General features: G+C 50.4%; 1 protein-coding gene across 1 annotated transcript in view; it reads left to right on the top strand.

Moving 5' to 3' along the window:
- The first annotated feature begins 350 nt into the window (after window positions 1-350).
- The window catches only part of LOC125952552 (netrin receptor unc-5-like), a 34589-nt gene continuing 25488 nt past the window's right edge, over window positions 351-9451 (top strand). Inside the window, exon 1 of the mRNA XM_049682081.1 lies at window positions 351-1162. The gene's annotated coding sequence lies outside the window, so the exon portion shown is untranslated. The remainder of the gene's footprint in view (window positions 1163-9451) is intronic.

Raw genomic sequence — 9451 nt, 5'->3', positions numbered from 1 at the left:
GGTCGCGAGTCCGAAACGTGTTTTCCCGCCCAACCGCCAAAAGTGAACCCGCATGCTTCAACCGAGAGTAAAACGCTCGCACCGCATTCGTGTTGGATTCATTTTCCAACCACCCGGTTTCGACACGAAGCTCGGCTTTCCAGGGCTCTTCGCTCTCGCGTTTCTCGGAACTCATTCTCCAGCAACGTCGCACCAACCGTTCGTTGTTCGTGTGTCTCGTGGCGGGAGAATCATTCGGCGTTCGGGAATTCGGCTTCTGCTCGCGCGCATCAATCGTAACGGCGGCGGGAACGTGTTTTTTCGAAAAATCCGTTGCTCAGTTCAGTTGCAACTTCACGTGTCCTACAACAACAGCCCTCCGGACGACTCGGAGAGATGCTCCGACTTCGACGATCGCTGACGACGTCGCTTGCGTGTTTGCGTAGAGACCGGATGGTGCCGGTGCGTGTTTTCATGCAGGAAGCGCGAGAACGCTAGAGATTGTTTGTGCTGTTGTGTTCCGTTCTCGACTGCTGCTCCTGATAGTGAAAGTGTATATAATCAACCCTTTACCGGTGTACAAGATAAGGGGTTTCCAGTGTATGTGATGCACTCAGATCAGTCAGTGAAGCTGATGCTGGAAGTAGCAAGTGAAGCTGTTATCTGTTTGGTCACTGGCGGGACCAGCTAAGTGTACTGGAATGTGAGAAATCCAAAGGAATCAGTGAACCAATTCGAGTCCATACGTAGCGTTCATGGTACGCTTTTCACTAGCGATAAGTGTTGATAAGTGGCCCAGTGAAGCAAGTCGGGCGTGGAATGGTACAGCATCGTCGATCAGCATTAAAAAAGCAGATCAAAGAGAAATCCGAAAAATCGATCACTCAAGACGCGGATTCGGCGGCCGATCTATTAACGTTTGAAGTGTACCAGATGGGCCAGATAGCAACGAGTGTACGATCGCACAGCACAGCTTAGCATGTGCCAAGTGATAATCGCTTCGTTCGCAGTGTACCGGCCACTAATGACAGATAATAGTGATTCTGATCGATTGTTTTAACGTTTTCGAAGCGAGTAAATTAGGTTGGCCGTGCATTTTATCCGCTTCCACGAGATCACGATCAGCTGTAATCAAGTGCATGAGGCCGATCGGATATAGTGGCGATCTTGGCACAGTGAGAACGTAAGTAATGCTCGTGGCAATGGCACCAATACACTCATTCCCCTCGTAATTTCCACGCCGCCCAGCATCGAACAGCTGCGCCTGGCAACGGGAAAAACATGGTCATAGAGGAAGAAGTAACAGAAGAAGAATAACAAGAAGAGTGCCCGAGTTAGAGGTTGTTAGAGGCTCTGCATGCAGCACATCTTCCGCTTCGGCAGCGCGAGGGGTTGCATCGTTCGCAACTCTTCCGCACTCGAGAGCGAGAGTCCCGCATCATAAACACGGGGATTGAAACGTATTTAATCATAACATTACGCTCGGCTACCCTCCTGTTTGATATTTTACTTGTTCCTCTCGTTTATGCAGCACTAGCTCTCGCCCTTCCTCGCAACAATTACGTGGAAAGGTACGTGAAATGTTCCCGCTGCAGGCGTGAAGTTTTGTGAAGCAACTTTTAATAGCTTCAGAATGAAGTTGTTGTAAATAAACAAAAGACCCGTGCCGTGTTGGTATCGATCTTGGTAATGCGATGCGAGGGCCCCGGGATCGGATGATCTATTCGATGCTCTGCAGTTAATACGCTGACAGACGGCATCAGTCTGCCCGATGATGGGATGCTGATGATGGATTGAATTAAACGAAGGATTTCGGGGCCAGAAGTCTACGGGTACACCGGGTTTATGGTGGCTTTTTGGGATGAGGCATTTAACCAGGATCGTTTCCATTAATTCTTGAAATCGCATCTCGAGTGTGATTCATCATGACTCATTTTATGGGATGGAAATTTCCAGCGAAAGGATGGAAGAAAAAAAAATCTCTTACACCTTTCCTTTAGAGCGCGCGAGTTCGTTCTAGTAGTACGGTAGGAAAAAAATGTGGAAATAGTTGGTCCCTGTACTCCATTACGGCTGATTGATGCAGTGGATGACTTCGCTCCCATCAGCAGGCTCCATTGTAATCTCGGATGATGATTTATTTGTTTTACAAAATGCAATCTGCACCCACCCTCACCTCGCTCGCTTCCATTCCATCAGCATTCTCAAATATGTAAACGATTCTTTCGAGCAACCGGAGCTGCAGCGCCGGCAGCAATGCAAGAGTGCCCCCGGCGACGAGCGAATATGGAAATGTGAGACGATTGATGGAAGTTGATTGGGAAAATATTGATGCGGCTCCGTTAAGTGGTGTGGCATGAAGCGGTTGTATGCGGTATACACCGAGGACACTGATACCGCGAGGGGCTACCACTACCCAACTTGATAATGATGATGACGATGATGATGAACATGATGATGATGAGAAAATTGTGGAATCAATAAATTGACGATACACTGTTGACAGAGAGATGCATCGTAGAAGTAGCATCGAAAAGTGAATGATCGAGTCCTGCGCCTCAACTCTTTGGAGACTCCAGGTTTGTCAGTAACCATCGCCTTTGACATGAAAATAGTTTCTACGAAATGAAAGACGGATCGACGGAGAGGGGTCTGAAGCGAAGCTATACATTAAAGCACATTCTATAAAGAAAGTGCATATTTTCGTATTTCTTTCCCCCGTTCGGTTTTTGGAAGGAAACTCAACAGACTGGAGGGTGGGTCTGACTGGTCCGAGGGTGCGGTGTGGCTATCAGCATGGTAAATGTGCATAAAAGCTGTTGGGGTTACATAAACCGTAACAAGCGACGGTAGCCAGCCAGCGGGGTGGTTGGCTCGCGGCCAACGAAGATTAGAACCGTCTGCGGTGGTCTCCGCCTATTCGGCTGGTTGGATTGAACCGAGAACCTCCATTGCGTTCACCTTCACCTTCATGTCGCCGGTACCGGAACGTTGTGGCCCGGCGAAAGGGCGAACACCTCGCCTGTGCGCTATGCCAGTAAAGAATTCACACACTGCAATCACTTAGAAAGAACCTCTAAGAACGGGCCCGGCATTGGACGAGGAGTATGCGAAAAAAGAATCTGAGAAAACAGATTCAACAGAATTTGTTTACCGTCGTCAGCTCAGGCAGGTCAGTGGCGTATTCAGTGGCGAGTACTCCTTGGTGCTCCTGCCGCGTATTTTGTCGGCTGTAAACCACAAACAGTCCAGTCTAATAGTGGGCTGGGGGAGGGAGTACTGGATTTCTTTATGCTTTTTGCATATTTTCGCTCCCTTAGTTTAGTGCTAGCCAGCTACTCAACATACGCTGAAGGTACTTCATTCAGTGTACTGGCGGTGCACGGGGTGTTCATGGGATTCATGTTAATGCAAGAACATAGTTTAGCTGCCGGCCAGTCCAAGCAGTGGGTTAAACATGTCTGGTACTTTGTTTTATGGTGCACACATTCCGATTGCTTCGTAGCACACGGTCTCTCGATGCTAGGTTTTTTGTCACCGATTTTAGCACCGTCTTGACGGTAAAGGAACATGAAAGTCTACCTGACATTAGTCCAAGCAATAATGTCAAATGTATGCGGGGAAAGGATGCATTTTCTTTGGCGTATCACTGTACATACAGCAGTACTAGAGGTGATGAATTATTATTGCACCTTGTTTGTGTTTAAATGTTGAGTGAAGCAAATATTTAGTTGCTGTACTTGTCTCTCATCCAATCGTAAACTTGAATTTGACGGTAACCATGAAATCAGCGCTGCTTTAAATATGTTTGCTGCTTAGCACAAATCTCGAGAGTACATAAAACCACGCGCGAAAAGAAAAAAAAGAGTGTAATTAAAATCGTCTGGCGTGGAATTTATTGCCAAAAATCGCTACAAAACGCTTGATCGATCGGCAAATGCCCCCCGAGAGATTGCCTTCCATCGAGCGATCGTAAAAGCAATTTTTTTGGCAATGGATTTTCCCCTTCTCGAACACCGGCCTGCATAGACCGGCCACCAAGGCCGTCTCCACTAGCACTCCATGCCCGCGTGTGCATTAAAACCGAAATCGCAATCCCCAAAAAGGAAACGGAAGCCAGGATTTCTTTCACTCGACCCCGGGGGGAGGAATGTGGCGCATTCACTACAACTAAACTGGCCGGATATTTATAGAGCCAGATAGAGCCTTGTTAGAGTGAGTGTTAGTGGCGCGCAACCACCGCTCCAACCCCCTTCCCCGGGCCGGTTGTATTTCTAAGACTCTACCAGTACGAGCGTTACACTTTCCCGTCGCAATTGCGCCAAATGCGATCCAATCCTTCGGAAACAGGAAACAGGAGGTCAACGGCGCAGATGGCAGAGGCAGACAGGGAACAGTGAAGCAAATGTACTCGTTGCACTCACACGTTTGCTCGTTCGCTCCATATAGACGCTCGGTTGGAAGTCGAAATTAATTCCCAGACGTGCTGATAAGTCCGAATCCAGGGTCCACGGAGTTGAAGGGAAACATCGGAAACGACAATCGCTTTTACGCTTTTCCGCCCAAAGAAAAACTCCAACAAAATGCTCACACACAGACACACATGGCGCGAACAACCCTTTTTCGCGTGCATGGGAAGGACAAGGCCAGCGCATAAGTGGTGGGCATGTTTGCAGACAAACGCACCATCGCATACACACGGACACCCCTCTTCGCCCCCCGTGTCAGGCGTCTCCGGGCGTCCCGTGGAGCGGACAGAACGCGATTCCCGATGTGAGGAACTCCAGAACAACGACCATTCTAAAGCGGGGGGTAGGCTGGATGATCATGGATTGTGAAAAGACGACTTCTACACACTCACACACACACAAGCACTGCACTCTAGGAGGGCGACTGCAACCGTTGCACACATAAATAAGCGAGAAAAGAAAATTTATTACAACACTCCCCGGCGTGGTCGTCGTTGGCGTCGTTGGCGTCGTCGTCGTCGATGGAAAACTCGACGAAAGTCGCCCTTCCCTGGTTGGCCATCAACGCCAGCCACGAGCCACAATCCATTTTCCAGCGAAAAGCTCGAGCAGTGGTCGGCCACAGGCGTACCTTTGGCCGGGTCCGGGTGGCTAGTTGTCGATCTGCCACAGAAGTATGCCGAACATGAGAGACATGCTCCCATTTTTCATGGCTAGTCCTCTCGCCGTCCTCCTCAGCGAGGGTTGCATGCATCCATTTTTAGACGAAATGAAATTTTGAGTGCGCCACGAGGGGCCTGGCCCTACAGAACGACCTCGAATGCGCCACGACTAGACTGACTCCGGCTACTGACTGATGGACGGAAAAAGGGCGGAAGGCGCGCCGGATTGCATGCCAAAAACTGGTAGACGGGGGTCTTGCTGAGGATCACGCAACCGGGTTGTTGTTTTGGGAGGATGGGTGGGAGACGAAGGCGCACTCCGGTCGAGTGTTTTGCAAATCGCTTTTATTGAAAGTGAAAATTGGAAAGATTTATGGCGATATTGTTTTGCCGGCGCCAAAAGCAAATTCGTGGCGTGCCATATCAGTGCGCCAGTACGATTTGGGGTTTTTGGGTTGTTCCAACTCTAGGGGGTCTATTGGTCGGAAGGTGGTGGTTTGATATTGCATGCCCCGGGGTGCTTCGTACACGATACAAATCTGTATTCTCGGACTCGGACTGTGTCTGCGGCGAGCATCGAAAGTTCACACCTTTCTTCGGCTGTTTTGGGCCCACCTTTAGCCCCGAGCGACGTGGAACAAGCAAAGTGAATGTTTTATTCAGTTGCTGTTGCTATTCGTGGTGCTTGGCTGCAACCATTCTTATGCTAATGATTGCGGATTGGATTGCATTTTGTGTGGTTGTTCTGGGCGGCGAGATCGATCGACCGTTCTGCCAATTGATCAAACAGCAACAGTGGTCGTAGTGGTCTCCGGTCTAGGGCACATTCGGATCCTAAACCGATGAAAGACGAGCGACGCAATGGCTAGACAGCGGCCGGCTGTAAATCTCTCCGTTCCGGCTTATCAGAAGTCATTTATCGGTGGTGGGTTGGAGGGTTTGTTGCCTAGAAGGTTGCGTCCTAACGGCGCAACGTCCTACATACAAGCCGAAAGGTTGAAATTGTTGATGAAATGAGATTGACCAACACACACAGACACACACACACATACGCGCGCACTACAGCGACTGTGGAGTTTTTATCGCTTATCTTTCTACCAACGGAGTGAGGGGTGGTGGTGTTGGGGGCCGGAAAATTCCGTTTTGGGCGGCAGTCATTGTACAATCCGGGAGGGGGTTTTCGCCACGGTTCACCACTAAATTGGCTTCACAGCCGCCCAGGACGATGCACGATTGGAACAAGGATAAAATTTTATCGGCTTCGCGTTAACTTTCCAACCCCCTTGAGGGGAAGGGAAGCAAACTACAACGATAACAATTAAAAGCGGGCAGAATATCCTCTTCCCCCCGCCCCGCTTTAAGGATTTGACTGGCGACACTTGGTGGAGGTGGTGGCCAAGGCGCTGCTGTTGTCTTGGGGAACAAGTTTTGTATCGTATTTAGCAGCAGCAGCAACAGCAGCAGGAATCATGTCCATCGGTTAGTCGACCCTAGCTGGCTGGAGAGGTTGGCACCCGCCCCCGGGCACCAGTAGTCCTAATCGGTTCGGTCCTCCTCCTAAAGCGGTTTAGCCATTTATTGGGTTTGATTCTTGCGTCGAGAGCGAGCGAGTGGGCGAGCAAAGCCAACTTTTGTTTATATTGTTATCGAGTTCAACAATAAACCATAAAACTATTAAAAAGTTTTCCAATTCCCGCCGGGCAAGGGGGCACCGTTTAAGGGGAGTCTTGAAGCAAGATCCTTGGCATGGCATTCGATTGTTGGTCAAGCAGCAAGTTCGAGAGCCGAAGGACGAGAGTACCCGTGGTGGAGGAAAGGCAAAAGGGGGACTAAAACTTTCCCCTAACCTCATGGATGACCTCCGAAGTTGCTCATCCGAAGTGAGCCCCGCGTCGTGCGGAAGTCCATGGACTTTCATTCCAAACGGTGTGTCAGTGTGTGAGTGTGTGTGATGTGTCTACGCAACGAAACGCCCCGTCGGCATCCTAGCAACCACAGGAAATGGGAAATAAAAAGTTGTCTCTATATTTATGATGTTTACTGGAGTGATTAATAATGCAGCGAGCGGTTAGTGTCCTGGTTGGGCTCCTCCGCCCAGCGCGACTGACTGACAAGCGCTAAGCGCCCTGTTGAAAGCAGACACCGAAAGAGGAGATGTAGATGACGTCCGATTCCTCAACATGGCGCGCGTTCCGTTACAAATGGTCGGTTGACGATGACGTCGCGGCGTCGCCGTCGACAGCAAGACGAGAAAACCTTCTTCTTGAAAAAGGATCGCCACATTGAAGCGCGATGAAGATACCGGAGAGAGAGCGGTGGTCTCCAGGATGCAGCGTCCATAAATCATTGGCACGCACGCACGCACGAGGAGATGATGCTTTTGATTGGAGGAGGAAGAAAAGCGTGCACGCGGTTCTCGATGGTGATCCCCGGGATGATTCCACTTTCTTAAAACCAACGATACGATTTACGGGACAGCTCATACGGTGCAGGAGCAGGATGCTGGCATGCTGGCACGGAAGTCTGGAGTGGAACTCCGGGGGAAAGCGAAAGGGAGGGTTTCAATTGCACCATCAAGTTGTCATCTATGACTCATCAAAGCCCTAACCATTACCAGCCTCGCATCCCTTCGTCAGTACGGTGTGTGTGTGCTATCTATTGGTTTGTTGTGTGCGTGTGCGTTCTTCTGGTTACCCACGTGGGATCTGTTCTGCTTTTGTTGCGTGGGGAAAACCGCTCGGCCGCCGTCAGTAAATCAAACGCCCCCTTCTTGATTTTTTGTTCTGCCCGCTTCTGGCAGACTGGCTGGCAGCGAGGACAAGGACCCCTCCTGCATCAGGGCTATCAGTCAGTCAACGCGCAGCAGCAGCAGCAGCAGTGTAAAGGATGCCCGCTATTTTTGTTTGTAGGCAGGGAGGGAGGAAGGCAGGCCAAACATCAAACAGACCGATACCCGGCACTGCAAAGACTGCGTCCCTGGTATCGTCTGCCCTGGTCGTAATACCGTCGGAAGTACCGACGAGAAGGAGGAGAAGGAGAAGGAGTCGAACGAAGGGAATTGGGGTTCCGCCTTGGCGGAGGATCCGCTGGTTTTTCTTCTTGGCATCGAGTGTGGGAGTAGTGGGTTGCGGTGCGGTGATGATGATGCCCGGACGAACCCAGCAGGAACCGGAAATGTGATTCGATTCCGTCCGTTTTCCGGAGTAACGGGCCATACAGGGTGTGTGTGTGTGTGTGTGTGTTCGGTTGGATCCAGGGGACGGTCTGTCCGATGCCAAGTAGCCCCGTGGTGCTGGCCCTTCGTGGCTGGTAGTTCGCGCAGGAAATTATATTACAGATTTTTACACGTTAGCTCCGAGTCGTCCACGTCTTTGGGAGTGAATTTTTCATACACAGTACTCTGTCACTACACGAGTGCCACGACGACACCTCGGACGAGAAGAGCCCAGAGAAAGGGTCACTCCGGTTGGTGTTGTTGGTGGTGGCCAATTGGTTTACTTCGTGTCTAAGTGGACTGTGTCTCTTTCTCTATCTCTCTCTGAGTCTCGTTGAGTGAAATTTCTGCTCACGAATGCAATATAGACCACCTTCGACAGATGGCGGGTACTCGGACGTAGCAAACGTAGCAAACGGCGACTTGAATCGCAAATGTAGGTTAGGGCGCTCGCTCCGTCCGTGGAATCGAAGATATCTTAAATGATCTTTTCGTTTTTCTGTTTTCGATCGTGCTCGCAGGCTCTAGTTGCATAACTCCGTGCAAGTCGCTCCTCCTTAACTGATGACGCGAAGTACGCCCAGGGCCAGGTATCTGGTTTCCCCGCTTGCCAAACGGGAGAGAGTGAGAGCAAGAGATTAGAATTTCATTAGAGTTATTGGGCAGGGAAAAGGGTGGGCAGAGCATTACGTTACCGTTTTGGAGGTCGCACCCAAATCAATGAGCAGCAATCTGCCGATGCGAACACGTTCCGAGATCCCGCGAACCCCCCTTTCCCGTTTCGTCAGTCGATTGGATTGTTTCATTTAAGGAATGGCTAAAGCACGATGCTATCGCTAGACACGACCATCGGCATGCGAACTGTGCCCGGGGCAGAAGGATTCGGCAGAAGCTGGCACGCGAACTATGTTTCGGTAAACCTCGTAAGCAAGCTCATACCCCCCTCCCCCCCAACCCAAACACCAGACCAAACTGATAGGAGACTGAAGTTTTTGTACCTCGCACTGGTGAGTGTGCCTCGATATCGATCGATCTTTTGCATTGCGGTGGTTTGGAAATTCTAGCCCATTAGCTCTATAGTCCCACACCGGGGAAGGAGGACAACGAGGAGGAGGAGGAGGAGGAGG

The sequence above is a fragment of the Anopheles darlingi genome, chromosome 2 (assembly GCF_943734745.1).
Source record: "Anopheles darlingi chromosome 2, idAnoDarlMG_H_01, whole genome shotgun sequence".
NCBI classification, from domain to species: Eukaryota; Metazoa; Arthropoda; class Insecta; order Diptera; family Culicidae; genus Anopheles; species Anopheles darlingi.
Note: the sequence above shows the minus strand (reverse complement) of the source record. Positions and strands in the feature narration are given on the sequence as shown.